General features: G+C 35.4%; 1 protein-coding gene across 3 annotated transcripts in view; it reads left to right on the top strand.

Annotated features, from left to right (window-relative positions):
- Positions 1 to 19,886, top strand: part of Pgant9 (polypeptide N-acetylgalactosaminyltransferase 9) — a 1,578,943-nt gene that overhangs the window by 305,021 nt on the left and 1,254,036 nt on the right. The window lies entirely within an intron of this gene.

Genomic DNA, 19,886 nt, shown 5'->3' with positions numbered 1-19,886 from the left:
TACATGAAGGAACTGAATTTCTGCGAAACACTTAAAAGTTACAATGAGAAAGTAGCCTACTCGTCACTTTATTCGTACAAATAAATTCTTTTCCTTTTGTTTCTCTCTTTCACAATGTAGTCATAGACAGTTTTATCCTGTACAGGCATGAATACCGTCACTGTGTCTCTGTCAGTGACCTGTGTGAATAAAAACGTGTGCTAATAATCCGAGCAAACAGTGTTGTTATACCTGACCTAATAGTTGTCCAAACAACATACTGCAGTATATTGACTGAGAGGTTCACATGTTAGCATCGTACATTACTCTGCGGGAATAACTAATGTAAACAGAGAAACAAAGCAAATATACCAACGCTTTTTAATCTCTCAGCTTCTTATAATTATTATTTGTCACTGTATAAGTTTTTTATAATTGTTATTTACCATGCATAGCTCCAGACGAATCTTAACACTAGGAGAGAATTATTTGAACCCACAAAATTAAGTTTTTCACACTTTATTGTTTTTATATTATTATTATTATTATTATTATTATTATTATTATTATTATTATTATATGAGCGTTTACCTTCCAAACAATAGATTTTGAACTAGCCTAATATTATAAAATAATTCAACTGAAATTGCCTTGATTTTGAAACTGACATATTAAAGAGTAGTGAATAATGCTGTAAAATATCAAATCAAGTGAATAGATAGCTCTTCTGGAAAAAGATGGAAAATGACGTTTAAATTCCTATATTAAAATTATTATTATTATTATTATTATTATTATTATTATTATTATTATTATTATTATTATTATTAATTATTATTGTTATTAATGTATTCCAAAGAAACTTGTTCGAAAATTAAAATGTGTCTCGGTGAAACGTACAGCAGAGTCCGTATAGGCCAGCTTCTGTCTGATGCTTTTCCATTTCACTGTGGGCTAAAGCAAAGAGATGCACTATCACCTTTACTTTTTAACTTCGCTCTAGAATATGCCATTAGGAAAGATCAGGATAACAGAGAGGGGGTTTGAAATTGAACGGGTTACATCAGCTTCTTGTCTATGCGGATGACGTGAATATGTTAAGAGAAAATCCACAAACGATTAGGGAAAACACGGAAATTTTATTTGAAGCAAGTAAAGCGATAGGTTTGGCACAACTGATAACAAGAAAACATCTTATCATGACACACTACTGCCATCTATCGGAATATTTGTAATGATGAAGTGGTACATAATACATTTCCAACACAGCGTAGTAGCCTACATTTGTAAGTAAATCAATATTTTATTGTATTAAAGTACTTTATTTCTTCTAATATTTATATACTTTTTTCTAATCGTGTAGTAGTAAATTAAATCCCACTCGAGTTTTGATTTTCTCTAGATAGATCAAAACCTCTAGTGATATTACTATATAAAAATCTATTGGAAAGGCCTTGACATTATTTGTATCTTTTTGAAATTGGTCTTACACAATTCCCTAGATTTGCCACCTACTATTATTCTAATTACTCTTTGTTGATGTAGGATATGCTGTTACTATCTGTAGAATTTCTCCAGAATATTATTCTAAAACTCATTGCCGAGTGGAAGTATACAAGGTAGGCCTATATTGTTTTCAAGGTATTGATATTTACTATCGGAGAGATGAAGATTATATGCGCTTGAGTTAATGTTGGAGACTGAATTATTCAGGAACCCCTTCTGTCTGCTCTACCCGTTCTGGGAATGAAGGATCTTGATCACGCTCAGTCGTTAGTGGCGTCGCTGCTGATTACCGCATATATCTGATTCATTAACCGGATTGGCGCGGCCATAATTCGCGCCGTGTGTACCTTGTGGTTCCTCACTAATCATGCTGGAGGTATGAAATACCCGCGGATTTACATCGGTGGCGAAAATCTAATTCGCATGTACGTCCGCAAATTTTCACTGAAACCGCAAACCGGAACGTTAACATTCTGACGGCGGCGACGAAAGTTTTTGGGATACAATCCCACCGCGTCAATTGCACGAGTTCCGTCAGTGTCATTTTGAGTTCGAAACCACTTTTTCACTAAAGTGCTAACAATTTAACATTTATTTTAGCAAATTGGAGAGTTACGCAAACACTACATAAAATGTTGGGGTTATGGAAGCACAAATATTAACTGTTTGACCACAATCGGTGTAATTAAATATTTATTTTGTCTTTACAACCAACCCATATATACATTACAGAGCGCTTCTCTAAATATAAGTCTGAGGACAGCGGAGCACTGAACATGTCGCTGTTTTCAAAGTGAATCTAACCCACATCGGTGAATGCAAAAGTGTATTAAATATAGAAGGGGCGGCGCTCAAACCGCATCACTGATACTGATTGGTCTACCCAGTATGGTTTTGCTTCAGATCATTTATTAATGTAGTCGGTGTGCCGTTTGAAGGGTTAAAGTTTTGTAAAACTTTTGAAGTCCATTTTTACTTTACTGTTTAAAATCTTTGATATTATATAAACAAGCTTATCCGTAGGTAAAGTAACTATCGAATAAATATCGTTTATATTTTTAGTTCCGCTAAGAGAACAGAATTAGATATGCATTCTCTCTCCTCCACATTTTGTCTCACTCAGATCTAGTTCCGAGATATAAAGTTAGACGAATTTGGAATTTAAAAAAAAGGGAGAGATATATTGTTTGCTTCCAGGACTACACGTCCATTGATATCATATCCATATCATATCTGTCCACAAACATTTATGTCCACTTTTATTTTCGTTCACTTTCATTCATGTCCCCGTTTTTAGGTCCACGAGACCTATGTCCACAAATGTTTTTGTCCATTTTTATGTTTGTGCTCTTTTCATACATGTACAATTTTATATAGGTCTATATCGATTCGTGGAATGTGAAATGCATATGTGTATTTGTTTATTTAGGCAGAGTTAAGGGCGTGTGGCACTCCACCAGGCAAAATTCTAGGCTACGAATACAGTATATGCATCATTATTATATATTACAATTATCCCAAGCTTCCTGTTTCATTGTTTATTAAGGCTATTGATCGACAAAATCCGCGCATAAGAAATGTACGAGTAATTCACCAACTAACTCCAATTTCTTTCGTGTCATTGTCAAATAATGAGGTTGTTTTTAATATTTTTATAGATAATATTGAGTCTGAAGCGATGGATTTCGCGTCACATATACATAGAAAGAATTCATATGAGAGGAACACCTGCTCGAGGAAGGAGAAGGGAAATGCCAGCAAGATTTCCACCTGAAATATGAAAAACTTATAGTCAGGTTGTGACAGGACAACATGGAACAATTAACGTAGATGAGGGATGGCACAATCGTTTCCAAAAACACATCGCCACACAACACGCATCGATCTGGAAATTCATGGAATTCATTAAGGATGACCAAAAAAAAAAAAGTGGAATTATTATAACTAGGCCCCGGGAAAAGTATTGCTATCACCTTAGTATGCAACATACAGTAGCATACCTGCTTTGAGAGGGATGGGGTAAATAACGATAGACAGCGTGACGTTGGCAGCAGTACAGTTTGGTTCATGAGAAACGAAGTAATACATGAAAGTCTCATTATCTATGCGTCCTTTTAACTAGTTTCCAGTGATTAGCTATCAAGCTTACAAAGTGCAATTCTAATTTCTGTGGCTTGGTTCTAAAAGGGCCAATGTCAAAATGGGTTTGAAGTTTGCTTATTTTGTACAGTGAACCTATGGCATTGGCTTGTGAATGCTCTGTACCTTCCACATTAACTGCAGCAGACATTGGCCCTTTTAGTATATGGAAGAACAGACCGAGATAAGCTCGAAAGTGTATATAACTCAAAAGTGCAAAAAATTGACATTGGCCCTTTTAGAATCATGCCACAGATTTATTCTCATTAAGAGACCTAAATATTTCATTGTACTTGACATACTAGTAATAATATTATTTACGTATTGATGCGTTGCAATGAACTATGACATGCATGTGCAAGACATGTAACGTGTATCATATTCGGATAACGTGTTTCAAGAAACTTAGCAGATTTCTTCATATAGCTTGCAGCATCTGTAACATATAGTAACACATTTTCGAATTGCACACATGATGGCCATAGCAACTCCATAGCACTATCATAAAGTTCACATATTATAGTGGAATAATTAACCCTGTCTAACACTTCACTCATTAAGAGATATGGTCTACAGCAACATTCCGCACTAAGGGCAGCCACAACCACATTTGCAACGTGACGTCCAGCGGAGTCCGTGCTTTCATCAATAGAAAGAAACCTATATCTTCTCATTTTGTAATTTACACTTCACTTCAAGCAGACATTTCTCATATGCATGTTGCACATACTTCTTCCGCAGTGTTGCTTTTTTAGGAATTTGTCTTTCAGTGTACTTTTCTGAGAAGCCACGGAGTTTCGCGTTTTCTAATTTGTTTAACTGAATATTTGAAGCAATAAACGCGTCACACATATCTTCGAAATGTTCGTTCAAGTAGTTGTGAAGGAGATTCCTGCTGTACCTTGCTTAAATTCTGTTGTCTGTTACATGTGCGTTTATGCTTATTGCTATTTATCTGCTTCTTAACGTTGCATGCCATGTCGGCTGCCAATTTCACGTGACACAATTCACAAAACAGTTCATTACCATGGATGGAAAACACACTTTATTGACGAACATATTTCCTTAGTTCTTCTATCTTGCATACTTTTGGTCTCGGCATTCTGAAGACCCGTGTCGATTGCTTTTGACTGCGTTGTATTTAGCTACGCCGGCACTACTACTACCTGCACAGTGATGCGTGCAAGAGTCCTCGGTTCATAAACATTAGCTATACTACATCGCGCGTTTCTCTGTAAGCAATACTTTCTCCGGGGTTTGATTATAACCCAAGTGCATGGCGGGATCGGAATTTGCGACATCCAATTAAACGACTGTACCTGACAAATTTAAGACAGCGTAACAGATTCTTCAGAGTTATAACAGGGAAGGGGTTAACATCAGTGTTTACCTTAAAGCTATTAGTTATTATATGAAGTTATATGACGGTCAAGCAGGCAATGAGTAGCCAATTGGTTATGTGAAGTGGACATAAAAATTTTAGATGGACATAATCTATTGGACATTCATGCAATGGATGTAAAGTAGTGGACATACAATTTTTGTTTTTGAACTAAAATATAGTTGACTTATAATTAACTGGACAAATATTTATGGTCATAATTTAGTGGACTTTTATGTAATGAGCATAAGAAAATGTACATTAAATTTTTGGACATAAAAAACTGGACTTCGTGTCTGTGTTTCATATTGTTTGTGTTTTGGATATGTATGTATTTTGTAAACATTGGAATGAAATTATAATCTAACCATTCTAAAATAAATTATATTGTCGATTTTTGTTCAAACATTGAGCTAGGTTTTTCTCTTCACCCCTTGTATGCTTATTTGTTTTACTCATGAATTATTGGTAACATGCTTCTGAATGAAATCACAGTGCAATCTAGTGAAAACTTCATTCAACGAAATACATCGACTGTATCAACGAAAATGTTTTGAACTAACATGGCAATGAACGTAAACATTTCACAGTATTTTATTCCCATTTAATATTAACAGATCTTTCAAATATGCATGTGGCTGTCAGTGTTTGAATAAATTGACGGTTTAGTCAATGGGTTTGTGACTCCATGGACTGTCGATTCCCAGACATGTATTTGTTAAATTTGGCCCTTTTCATCGGTCATCTTTCTATTCACAAATTGTTTAACTTATTTACATCATTTTATTTCCTGAAACCTTCAATCTTTTTTAAGAATTTAAACTGTAAGCAATCATCATCATCATCCGTCACGAATTAGGCCTGTGAGGACCTGTTTCGGCCCCATCCAGCAGTCTTCTAAAAAGTCTTCCTAACCGTCGATGTCCTCGAGTTGATATTGCATCATCATTTTTGCGATTATTGAATTGTCCATTCGCTTTACATGTTGTAGCCAATTTAGTTTGTATCTGTTTATTTTTTCTTATACTGACTCTACTTCTAATTGTTCCAATATTTCTTCATTTCTTTTTCGATCTAAAAGAGTATATCCTGCTGTCCGTTTGAGAAATAACTGTACGCAATTGTAAAAAAAAAGTCATACAATTATTAAGCACAATATCTTTTGAGGATGAATAAAAAACAATGCGGAAATTCCACCAGTACAAGGCACGAAATCTCGTTAATAAGGGTCGAAGATTCATGCCATAGACAGTAGGTAACGAAATCCAGACCTATTTCAAAGAAGATAATAGCACAGATACTATGTTATCATGAAGCAGTAGTTGCGTTAAAGCTGAATTTGTAGCAATAACAAGCATAGTTACGTGAGTTTTGAGAGAAAATCTGAGAGATACTCGTGATCTTACAAGCTTGCGAAAGGTCTCGGAATTATTTTTAGATATTTTTGTAAGCTGCAGCCTGTTCGACACTTGTCTCACTCCAACTATGTGGTCTCGGTCAAATGACTTCATAATAAATTACGAACGCGAAAACAATAGAGAAAATCTAAAACGTTTATGCGATTTTGTGTTTGATCTCGGAACTATTTTTAGATATCTTTGTGAACTGCAAGTCGGTTGGACACTTATGTCATAACGAAGTTTGTGTTCTCACTCAAATGACTTCATAATTTTGAATCAAAAAAGGAAAGAGAAAGAATCTAAAATTTGCATCCAATCTCACAAGCTTGCTAGGAATCTCGGCACTACTGTATTTTGAACTAGAAGCCTACTGGATACTTGTCTCATACCGAAGTATGTCGTGTCACTCAAATGACTTCATATTTATGAAGGTGAAAAAGAGAGACAATCTCACAGGATGCAATCGGTTTCGTAACTGTTTTGCGTTGTCTTTATGAACTCCAAGACTGTTAGACACGTTTCTCACTCAAATATATGTGGTGATATTACTCATATGACTTCACAGTTACGAAGGAAGAAAGAAGAGAAAATCTAAGAAGTAGACATCACGCAATTCATACACTTGTAAGGGATGTTGGAACTAATTTGAGATGCTTGAGAGCTCCAATCCTGTTGGACACTTGTCTCACTCCGAGGTATGTTGTCTTCCATTACTTCATAAAATAAATATGAATGAGGAAAAGAGAGAGAAAATGTACCTTAATGTACCTTACTTCTCGATTTTACAAGTTTGCGAGGAGTCTCGGTACTTTTTTTTTTTTTTTTTTAGATATCTTTGTGAGTTGCAAGTCTGTTGAACACTAAAGCTTGTCTCACTCTGAAGTATGTTTCACTGAAATGGCTTCCTAATTTTGAAAGGAAAAAATAAACAGAAAATATAAGAGGTACTCCAAATTCCAAAATCTGGAAAGGGGTCTGACAACGATTAGAGATATGTTTGTGAGCTCCAAGTGTGTTGAACATTTGCCTCACTCCGAAGTATGTCATCTAACTCAAATTACTTCTTTAATTATCAAGAGAGAAAAGGTTAAAGCGTTCATAATAGATGAGAACACACAGGAGTCCATTAAGCACTAGTCCACAAAGTTCATATTTTTCAGACGAGGAAAAGAACCGCGAGTCGTCTGTGAGCCGCGCCGTCTGTCGTAATTAGCGAGACTCGAACCTGAGACGTGAGCGACTACTGTTTTTCACAAGCTATGATACTCTTGTGTTCTCTTCTTCATGATGAAGGCACAGAAGTAAAAGAGATTAATTACATACTTACTTACTTGCAAATGGCTTTTAAGGAACCCGCAGGTTCATTGCCGCTTTCACATAAGCCCGCCATTGGTCCCTATCCTGTGCAAGATTAATCCAATCTCTATCATCATGTCCCACCTCCCTTAGATCCATTTTAATACTCTCCTCCCATCTACGTCTCGGCCTCCCCAAAGGTCTTTTTCCCTCCGGCCTCCCAACTAACACTCTATATGCATTTCTGGATTCGCCCATACGTGCTACATGTCCTGCCCATCTCAAACGTCTGGATTTAATGTTCCTAATAATGTCAGGTGAAGAGTACAATGCATGCAGTTCTGCGTTTTGTAACTTTCTCCTTTCTCGTGTAACTTCATCCCTTTTAGCACCAAATATCCTAAGAACCTTATTCTCAAACACCCTTAATCTCTGTTCCTCTCTCAAAGTGAGAGTCCAAGATTCACAACCATATAGAACAACTTTAATTTAACTGTTTTATAAATTTTAACTTCCAGCTTTTTTGACAGCAGACTAGATGACAAAAGCTTCTCAACTGAATAATAACAGGCATTTCCCACATTTCCTTCCGAGTGTCATTTATTTGTTACTGTTGCTCCAAAATATTTGAATTTTTTATCTCTTCGAAAGATAAATAGCCAATTTTTATATTTTCATTTCGTACAATATTCTGGTCACGAGACATAATCATATACTTCGTCTTTTCGGGGTTCACTTCCAAACCTATCGCTTTACTTGCTTCAAGTAACATTCCCGTGTTTTCCGTAATCGTTTGTGGATTTTCTCCTAACATATTCACGTCATCCGCAGAGAAAAGAAGTTGATATAACCCATTCAATTCCAAAACCTCTGTGTTATCCTGAACTTTCCTAATGGCATATTCTAGAACGAAGTTAAAAAGTAAAGGTGATAGTGCATCTCCTTGCTTTAGTCCACTGTAAATTGGAAAAGCATCAAACAGAAGCTGGCCTATACGGACTTTGCTGTAACGTTTCATTTAGACACATTTTAATTAATTGAACTAGTATTCTTGAGAATACCAAATTCAATAAGAATGTTATATACATAATACTTTTCTCTTAACCGAGTCCTATGCTTTTTTTAAATCTATGAATAACTGATGTACTGTACTCTTATACTCCCATTTTTCCTCCAATATCTGTCGAGTACAAACAATCTGATCAGTAGTCGATCTATTACGCCTAAAACCACACTGATGATCCCCAATAATTTCATCTACATATGGAGTTAATCTTCTCAAAAGAATATTGGACAAAATTTTGTACGACGTCAACAAAAGTGATATTCCTCGAAAGTTACTACAGTTAGTCTTGTCCCCCTTCTTAAAGATAGGTACGATTATGGACTCCTTCCATTGTTTTGGTACAATTTCCTTTTCCCAAATAGCAAGTACAAGCTTATAAATTTCGCTAGAAACGCGTTTCCACCCTCTTGTATTAATTCTGCTGGAATTTGATCGATACCTGGAGGTTTGTACTTTTTCAGATTTTCTATCACAATTTCGACTTCAGAAAGTGTGGGTTCGGGTGCTTGAGTTTAAAGAAGAAACTAACTTTAAAGGGGAAACAACTTTTTGTGTGATCTTTATCTTTTGGGACCCATAATGGAACGTCTACTATGCAGATATTCCATATTTCGAACCACTTTTTGATTCAAGTAAATTCAATGCTGTATGGAATACAGCATTACATTTACAACGAACATAATCTACCAATTGTGAAAGTTGTAACCAATATGTAACAGTAACATTTACGCCTTGTGTTAATGTGCCAAAACACTTACAATCAAACAAACATAGATAGCGACATATTATTATTATTATTATTATTTGGCAATTAAATTTGCAGCGATAACCCCTACCAGACAAAGTTTAGGTAAAATACTGTTATGTCAGAGAGAAAACAAACGAGTTCCCAATAGTAGCAGATGCACGCTCTATTTCAATTTAGATATGTTGTTTGCGGATGGCTTCCTGTGGACTCGTCAAACACGTATGTGCAATTACCTTAATTGCATAATTATCAGTTATAACTTGTGCAAATATTTATACGTCCGTTCATCTCAACAGGCGACAGGATAACGCTCAAGTCTTAACTCCTAATATTCTGTGTTGTCTGGGTACACACGGTTGAAACTGTACCCGTATCCATTCCAGTTCAGCAATTCTTCATGTTTTCAAATCTCTATAAGTGTTTATATAGTGGTGTACAAATTAATTGGGCAGATTCTTTTTATGAAGGTAGTTTCTTTAAACGCTACATATCGTTTGGCTCAGAATAAGAGGTTTTCTAATGGCTCGAACTGGGAGTTTTTTATTAATGAACAAAAAATGTACTTATTAATGAAGGAAAATTCGTTCCGGCACCGAGAATTGAACCCAGGACCTTGAGCTTGGCGTAGTGAATGCTCTTACCATCTGAGCTATGCCAGGACCCATTCCACAGCGCCGGCCGAAATCTCCTCCTTTGTACTGTCAGTTCAGACGACGCTGTGGATCGGGTCTCTTCATAGTTCAGATATTAAGAGTACTCAGCGCGCCAAACTAGCTGCGTCCCGTATGATACAACAAATACAGCAAGTTCATATTTTTTCATACGGACCCTAATACACGGATATTTTAACTAGTGCTGTTAATTGATCAAAATATTTAATCGATTAATCGATAGATTGATCAAGTTTTGATGGAGTTGAAAAATGTATTAATATACTGTTAAATTTAACTTGTGTTCGGTGGTAAACATAAGTATTAAATATTGTATATCTGTATATATTGTATCGTTATAATATTATAAAACAACTGTTTTAATTAAGTGTTCGCATAGGCTTCCGCGGCTGGTGTACATGGTCTGTGGATAAGCTTTGGGGCTTCTACCGCGTTGTCTTGGTGTTGGTGGCTGACGTTTCGACCGCTGTGTTGTGGTCATCTTCAGAGCAGTTCAGATCTTCTTCAGATCCTTATCCAACTGCTCTGAAGATGACCACAACACAGCGGTCGAAACGTCAGCCACCAACACTAAGACAACGCGGTAGAAGCCCCCAAACTTATCCACAGACAAACTATTTTAATTACTTAATAACATATTTATTATGAGGCTTATAATTTATTGTGTCAATTTCTCCGGGAATTTTTGTGACAAACATAAATAACAAAAAGTATGAAGACTCACCTAGTTAATACTGCTTCATCCATGATTTTAAACATGTGAGTGCATTCTTAGTAACAATGTTTCCTGCATCACTAAACAAGAAAAAACTTTTTCTGTCAAGCACTTCTCCACGATCGTTCAATTTAAATCCAAACGTTTTACCGAGTTTACCTCTCAAATAATTCTCATATGGCATATTGGAGTTTAGACTTTTCACAAACCACAGACAACTGATTTTTTTCTTTATCAAAGTAAACGCACAACCTTCATATACAAACACGGTACAGAAACTGCAACTTCTGCAAAAGTACAGCGGTCGAAACAGAAGACTGGCCACTATTGTAATCGAATTACCAGATTTTACAAAGAGAAGAGGGTAGTTACGCTCTCACTTGCACACAGTGTAGACATGGCTATTTTATAAGGGATGAGAGGGTCGAATCCCAGAAAAGTATGTATTTCATATGCTAGGAAGATGAGCTGACAACAAGGTGAAAGTTTTCTTGGAAAACCATAAAGCGTAATAAGGGTTTCGCATTGTTTTTCAATTTTCAGTAGAGGTAGACTAGGTCACTGTCCTCATATCTGCATCTCTTTCTGAAGTGTTTCTGCAAAGATTTTCCCTACGCTACCTGGTTTACAGTTAGAAAATAACAGTACTACTGTGCTTTTAAGTAAGCAATTTCCGAGAGAGAAATATTGTCGCAATTTTTAGTATGCGTTTGTATTAACAAAATAATAATTAATATCAACTACAACCGATTAATTTTAATCGACTCGATTATTCGATTAAATATTTTTGATCGATTAATCGTACGGCAGAAATTGATCGATTAATCGATTAAATCCCACAGGACTAATTTTAACGTTACGAAATCCATAATATCTAGGCTAGTTTAGGCACAAAGCATTTCTGTAAACATTTATGTTTTAATATTTTTGCGAACATGTAATTAAATTTGCACAGTTTTAAACAGCAGCTTTTTTTTTTTTTAGTGTTTTCTGGAACAAACTCAAAACAGTTGCGATACCGAATCTGTGTTTGAACAGTTGCTCTCAAGTGGATGTAAATTCCAAAATATATGTAAGAAAGACTCAACGGCCTCAATACTTATACAATATTGAACTTATCTTTTTTTTCCGCAAGGCAGAGACCAGTTTTGGACAAAAAGAATGCAAGATAACCTCGAACTTGCAAAAGAAACTCTTAAAGTTTGATAGCATTTGCAAATTCGTATTCACGCAAAATAAGTTTCTAGTCTATGATTACCATCAAAACAAAAGCGAGATCTTCTGGAAATTGAATCTTATCAGTGTATGTAGAATATAGAGTTCAGATTTTAGAAGATACTCTCTCAAAAACAGGCACATTGTTGCATCACAGTCTAGTATATATAATCACGAAGCTTGTGTTGTTGAGGTTGCTAGGAACAATAGACTGTGCAGGTACTATTTCGCAATGTCTGTAATGAGATGATAGTAGCGATCCTAGTGGTTAGCAACTATCTATGGATGCACATTTATTACATATTGAGCTTCGTGACTGTATATACTAGACTGTGGTTGCATCATATTAATTATTCTATGCTCGACCATGACGAAATGTAGTAATTATACACCTGGTAGCAGTCCTTTAATGGATGTCATTAAAGTATACCTATTCATTAAAGTTCAGGTTTTCGATTATTCTCGGATATACAATCGAAAGACAACTAGCAAAACGTCACGCAGGCTGGAAATCCAATACTGTCACAGAAGGTTATGTTCTGTTACCATAATAATTAGTGTTAATTGTAAATAATATTCAAATAAATTCAATTTGTCATCTCGTTTTTTAAATATCGAATCCAATTTCAAGGTTATATCAAGTTTAACGTTTATCTTACTCTCTAGTTATATCAACGTCGTCGACATTCGTTGCCCGGAAAAAAAATCAATACTTATGCGTCTGCGCACATCTCACAATTTAAGAGATTGCACAAGGTCAGTTCGCTCCCCAGTCTCATAAGAATAACATGAATACTTATGAATAATTTCAAGTTAGAAATATGGTCGAGCATAAAAAGTAGTATGAAACTTGCCTATAATGGTAATTAAGACGCTCGTATGAAAATTATGAAACGAGCGCAAGCGTCTTAATTACTATCATTATAGGCTCGTTGCATAATGTACTATTTTTACCTTATAACTACATATTTAATAAATTACATTTTACATGTTGTAGATAGGCCTATATACAAAAAAATATGCATAGGCCTAAATACAAAACACAGATCTCTCAAATATGATTCAGAAAGCCCTTTAGTACAGAAAGAATATAGAATACCGTATCTGTTTAATATTGAAACAGAGCCGCATAAATCGTTGTTACATTGAAGTGCAGTGCATTTCACCCACTTTACATTTAAAAGCTCCAGTTTGCAGTGATTCCTACTGCATGTCTAAAGTGGAAACGCTCAGTGAAATGACTTCATTGAAGACATTAGATCAGAAGGAAGTAGAATCTGCTGAATTCTTTATGCATGATGGTCGCATTAGGATCGCAGTTTGGTACAAGTGGACGCATTTCACATTTGTGATCCTAGTTCAATGGAGTCGGTTTCCTCTTAAGCTTGGAACTAGAATTGCAGTGGCTTGTGGAGGGGGAGGGGAAGAATGATTGTTGCAGGGAGAACATCCCCAGGGAGACGGAGACAAAGACGCCCCTTGTCTTGTCAGATAGGGGTGATGATGGAGCCGTAACACGCTGAAAGCCTACAGAATCCAGGGGTGTCTGTCAGCTCCGCTGGAAGTTTTGTCATGTTGCTTCTACTGTCCTGTCATTAGCAAAGCTCGGAACTTGGGGACTTGTGTCGTGTGCATGAGTAAGGTTACAGGTACAACGTACACAAAGCTCACGCTGCAAGTGCTCAGGGACAGTCGTATGTACTAAGAAAGTGGCCACAACTAATGACAGGAAGATGGACGAAGAAACTGTTATGTCGAAGCCAATGACATTCAGAGAATTAAAGGTAAACGGTCTGTTTGAGGAAATAGAAAATACGTGTTATTTCGAATGGGTATTATAGAAGTTTGAAAATACATTTTGTTTTAAATTTAAGATACAGAATTTCGTGGAGAATTCGGAGGAGATACATTATTTTTTTCGAATGGAGAGTTTATATTTTGTAAGTTGTGCCACACGCAAACTAGAGGCTCGAAACGAAATTCATTGAAAGGCATTGCAGTCCCTCAAATTGTAGAAAAGTCTGTCCATAGCCATGGATCGAAACGTAGAGGGGCTTGCCCTAGTAGCGACACACTAATTGAAAACTATTTTCGAGAAAAATTTAGGATATACTTATCTTTCTCAGATACGAGATCGGCTAGCAACAGCTGAAAATCGAACAGAAAACAGTAACAGTGAAAACATTCAGTATTTTAAGTCTGCTACCGAAAAATCTTCGAATGTAGATAGTCATACACTGTAATAAACTGTACACAGCAGAGCAGTAAATTTGATATATTTCTCATGTTTATTTTTATTATATATATATGCTATGAAATTATGTGTTTCAACCTACCATAATATTATCAATATGTTGTTGCAGCCAGAAACCACTTTTGTAGCAGACCTGACAGTACCTCTGTGCTGGAAGCGGGAGTTTGTTGACAATGAAGTCCGGTCGCTTAGTCACGTGCAAAGACACAAGTTCCCAAGTTCCGAGCTTTGGTCATTAGGCATAAATATTGTTTCTAGCCATGTCTGGGCGCTATATCAATTACATTGTATATCTTAAGAGACATTAGGGTTGAGTTTTTGCAAAAATTAGCCAAAAAACCAATTTTCGGTTTTTAGTACACAAATATTCCTTGGGCACGTACAAAGTTGACAGTAAGAGTTGTTTTGCCTCTAAGTCTTCTTTGAGGTCCAGGAGCAATTTTATATTGGCCTGCTGCATACTCCTTCTGTTCCAAAGTATGGTATACATTTGTTAATGTTCCCAGAAATATAATGTAACTTTAATACAACTTCTATATACTTATTTGTTCGATAAATTAACATAAGAAAAACATAAAACTTAGGTACATTTCATTCTCTGTGTTGTCAAATTAATAAAAGAAAAAAAAAACAAACTTTATTTTGAGAGAGACAAATTAGCATAAAAACTACAATAAATTATAATCTTTTTTTTACGACTGTTGAGCCTTAGATGTTCTGTTCAAAATTGACTGGATTGGTGTTACGTTTTCTGTAACAGGAACATCACAGCAGGTGTCAATTTGATTTCTGTTCATAATGAACTATTTAAATATTATAGTTTGATGCACTACAGAATATTACAAACATTCACAACTGCACTGTCTGATAGTCCCTTCACTACTGAACAGAACACCACACAGCGAAACATTTCGTGCGCGCATGCGCAATAATCACACTTATTTTCTTTGTTACTATACCATATTTTGGAACTGAGGGAGTATGTCATATTGTATTTCTTTTGATAAATTCACCTTTTCCTCGAAACTACATTTTTTATGTTCAAAATGCTCCATGCGCTTTCAGTTTTAACTATATTTGACGAAAATATTCGTACGTGTAGGCCTACATGCATATATTATCTTGGATTTAACGTTGAAAAATGTTAAGTGTGTTTAAAATAAGAAGCTAAAAACTATAATGTAAAACGAAAATATTAGACTAATACATAAATGTTTTCCGAAATGTATTGTGCCTAAACTAGCCTAGATATTATGGATTTCTTAACGTTGAAATATTAGTTTATCCGTGAATTAGGGCCCGTACGGAAAAAAATAACTTTCTGTATTTAAATGTAATGCGTAAGGAAAATTTTGATTATATCACTAAGTAGCATAAATAACATGAAATGAACTTGAAAACTGGCATTCCGATGGAACTCAAAATTTGCACGCACCTTATTCTTAATTAATCTAACAAAAGTTAAAAATGAACTAAATCGGATTAAAATTTTAAAAAATTTCGAAACTCAGTCCATACTCCGTTTCTGGAATGTGTAGAGTAAGTTATAGAAACCGAAACAAGTCCTTTGCGCAAGTGGTGAGTGGAGGGGGGCCAGTCCATTGACCGCTCTGAGGGAAAGCATTGATTGAAGATTAGCGTCTATGCCACACCTGCCACGCGCATCTTACCCCTTAGCGGCCTTGAGCCAATGCAGCCCGCAGTACACTCTCACAATGATAGACTCCACCCATTAACTTGTCATCGGCTCTACCAAAATGCGTGGACTTACTTTGCAGATTTGAGAAACGGAGTATAGCCTAGTGCCCTTGAAATAAATTCTAGAATATTTATAATCATTCACTATAAAGAAAGTAAAAAAAATAATGGACTAATGGGATAAAATTACATATACTGTATTGAAGAGGGCTAGGATATTATAGTTATTGATATATATATATATATATATATATATATATATATATATATATATATATATATATAATGTATTTTATTTCTAGAAATACTCATTCCGAACAGACTAATATACGAATAGATTCTACATGCACCGCCGTTTTAGGACATCTTGTTGATTTTTTTATTGAAGGATTGTGTAAATAACTGAAATATAAGTTCTTTCTTGATTTGGTATTTTCTGAAAGCTGTATTACTGTAGTTTTTTTAATCCGCGATATAATGCGAAATTGATTACAAAATCCGAAATGTGTGTATTTCAGCGAAATAAAAGAGAAATTATATTTTATGATGCATAAAATGACTTATTTCGACAGCATTTCAGCACATTTCGCATTTATCGTAATTAAAAAAATCTACCACGTCTAGTGATAATGATAGTTGTGGTTGTGGTGGTGTTGGTGGTGGTAGTAATAGTTTTTAAGAGTTAAATTTTCTTAATCATGTTCATTTAGGACATCCTGATATCGTTTGCAATCTCTTAATAGAGTAGGGCTATATACAAATTGTTTCAGAAATACTTTGGCAAACCCTTGGGGACATGCTTCTCACAACAAACAAGAAAAAAGTCCATATAAACATATGTCCGAAAATCCTTAGTTTTTTAGTTTTTAATGAAAGAGCTTAATGAATCATCTGTTAGATTTTGTCAGCTTGGTAGCATGTGTTGAAATTTAATCAATTCAGAAACTCATAACAATGAAAGTTTACGTTCAACACGTTTCGAGGCACAATTCAACAACTTAACTCAAATTTGTAACCGATAATAATATTCATTTTGTTAGATAATCGAATGATGTTATCGATACAAGTCTACTGATGCACCCATTTTAACCTAGATTGCTATGTGTTGCCAAGGAGACTTGTTTACTACGGTCACTTGATCATTCAAATATTTGTTATGAGTTTCTGAATTGATTAAAGTTGCAACACTTGTTACCAAGCTGACAATATCTAACATGTTTCATTATGTTCTTTCATTAATAACTAAAAACCTAAGGATTTTCGGACATATGTTTATATGAACTTTTTTTCTATTTTGGTGCGAGGAACACGCCCCCAAGGTTTGTCAAAGTATTTCTGAAAGTGTATATTTTTCTTCTTGTACCGCAGAGAGACCAGGAGGCTTATGCTACAACTGTGGATTATTGTGCTTACCACTCCTATTCTGTGAATGATTGGGTAGCAGAACGGCCTTGCTCTTGTACAAGTACAACACTACGCACTGTGAACTTAACCCGGGCTATGGTATGGATGATATACGAATTAATGATGGCGAATTAGTTACGAGGTTCAAAGCCGGAAGTGTGTGTATGTGTGTATCTCATGGCTACCCACTTCATTTGCGTGATTCGGGTTCCGCATATCCAACGTCGAAATTTATCCAGCAATTCTGCTTCAATTGGTTTAGGGAAGATTCCGAAAAAAAATCCAAAGACGTAACTTGTTCCAGCCAGGATTTGAACCCAGGCCCGCTCGTTTCACGGTCAGACGTGCTGTTGCTCCACAGCGGTGGACAGGGCTATATTGCTGTAGTTTTTTATCCGAGGCATAAAGCGAAATTACATTTTATGAGACTTTTTTGTGTTCTTGTAAAAAAAAAATCAGAATCTCCAGTATCTAAATGCCTCGCCACAAACAGCTTCTTACCTTTTCTAATAGATTGGTTACCCCTCCAAGTTATCCTCTGCTGATTGATATGATATGATATGATACGATTATGATATGATATGATAATATGATATGATATGATATGATATGATATGATATGATATGATATGATATGATATATTTATTAGTCAAACAGCATCTATCATGTCATGGTGTACCTTCACATTCCTGCATTTAGGAAACACCATAACTCATCATTACATTATTTGTCATCTCATTACTTTTTCTCATCATCTATTTATCTCTGCTCTGTTCCTATTGTTAAAATCATGAATTTTTTTCTACTCAACAGATCAAACACCACTTTTGTTCTCAACTATCACCTCCATTCACGTATTGAAACAAACCACATTACATTAACTATATTGCCCTTGACCCTTTACTACATTTACACTGTTCCCCTCAATTCTGTATTAACACTATTTTCCTTTACTCTTTACTATCTTAACACTATTCCTCTTTACTCCTTACTATACTAACACTATTTCCCTTTATTATTTTACTATATTAATGCTATTATCCCTTTGCTCTTTACTACCTATATTAATACCATTCCCCTTTACACTTCTGCAGTATGAATAGCACAGGAATGTGATCTACCTGATACCCTCTTTGTAATTATCTGTACCGTTACCTCGAATTTTCAACTAATCTGCCTGGTACTGGTGATAGAATATTGCCTGCCTATTTTATCTCTCTAGGTCCAGTGTTCACTGACAGATGATTGAATATTTCCTGCCTATGCGATCTCTTTATGTACAGTGTTCACTCACAAAGAAGTTGTATGTTGTAGCTGGTAATTGTTATTAACAAGATGGGATGGGATAAAATCACACCATTAACGTTTTTGGAATATTTCTTCCCTAGCACTGCTAAGGGGGGGCAAAAATTGCCCGCACTATTGGTTTTATTTGTGTAGAGTATGTAATTGTTGAACTGAAGAAACAATATTGTAGGTAGTTGTAGATTAATATCGCAAGTATCTAATGACATTGATTTATAATTTTTATGAATTATTTAAATCTGCCTACCAACTTTATTTATAGTGCGGGCAATTTTTACCCCCCTTAGACATGGGTGTGACAATTTTTCTGTCTGAAAATATTTATCAATAATCAGATTGTCATACATTGTTTGATTGTTGGTACCACTGGATATACAAGTTTAATTCAAATTATGTTCTCATTGTTGCTTTTAAAGTAATAACTGTCTTGTTATTCAAACTGGAACAGTTGGAAATTAGTTGTGTGAAAATGTCTCGTAATAATCAGGATGTCAAAATGTCTCGGAGTTTTCTCACAGAAAAATAGGTGACAGCTATGGTGAATGAAGATAATGTAGATGATGCAAGTGACCCAGAAGAAGATGATGATGTTGTGACATACGACAGTGACACTGAATATCACAGAGAAATTGAAAGTGACTGAAGTTCGCGAAGTTCATCCGCTGACGAGCACCACGCGTCTACTTCTAACATTGCTGTTATAGCAAGAAGCGGTAGGGAATATACTACTGTACCTCCAAGGCAAGTCCGCAGGTCAGTACAGAATATAGTGAGTTTTCATGAAGGTTTGACAAATGAAGGCTTGACCTCTAATGCGTCAGAATCTTTCAAAAAGTTTATAACTCCTGAAATAATGAACATTATTGTGCATCATACTAACGAAGAAGCTAGTATTAGAAATCTAAAACCTACAAACACAGAAGAATTATATGCCTTTATCGGTATTTTGATACTCATGGGTGTAAATAATGACAGTGAACTGCCAATTGAGGATTTATGGGGAAAAGTACTGGGCAAGAATATCTACACAGCTACAATGAGTCGTATTCGATTTGGAGAACTTCTGTCCTTGATTAGATTTGATGATAAGCAAACAAGAACTGAAAGA

Source organism: Periplaneta americana, chromosome 1, assembly GCF_040183065.1.
Source record: "Periplaneta americana isolate PAMFEO1 chromosome 1, P.americana_PAMFEO1_priV1, whole genome shotgun sequence".
In the NCBI taxonomy this organism is placed as follows: domain Eukaryota; kingdom Metazoa; phylum Arthropoda; class Insecta; order Blattodea; family Blattidae; genus Periplaneta; species Periplaneta americana.
Note: the sequence above shows the minus strand (reverse complement) of the source record. Positions and strands in the feature narration are given on the sequence as shown.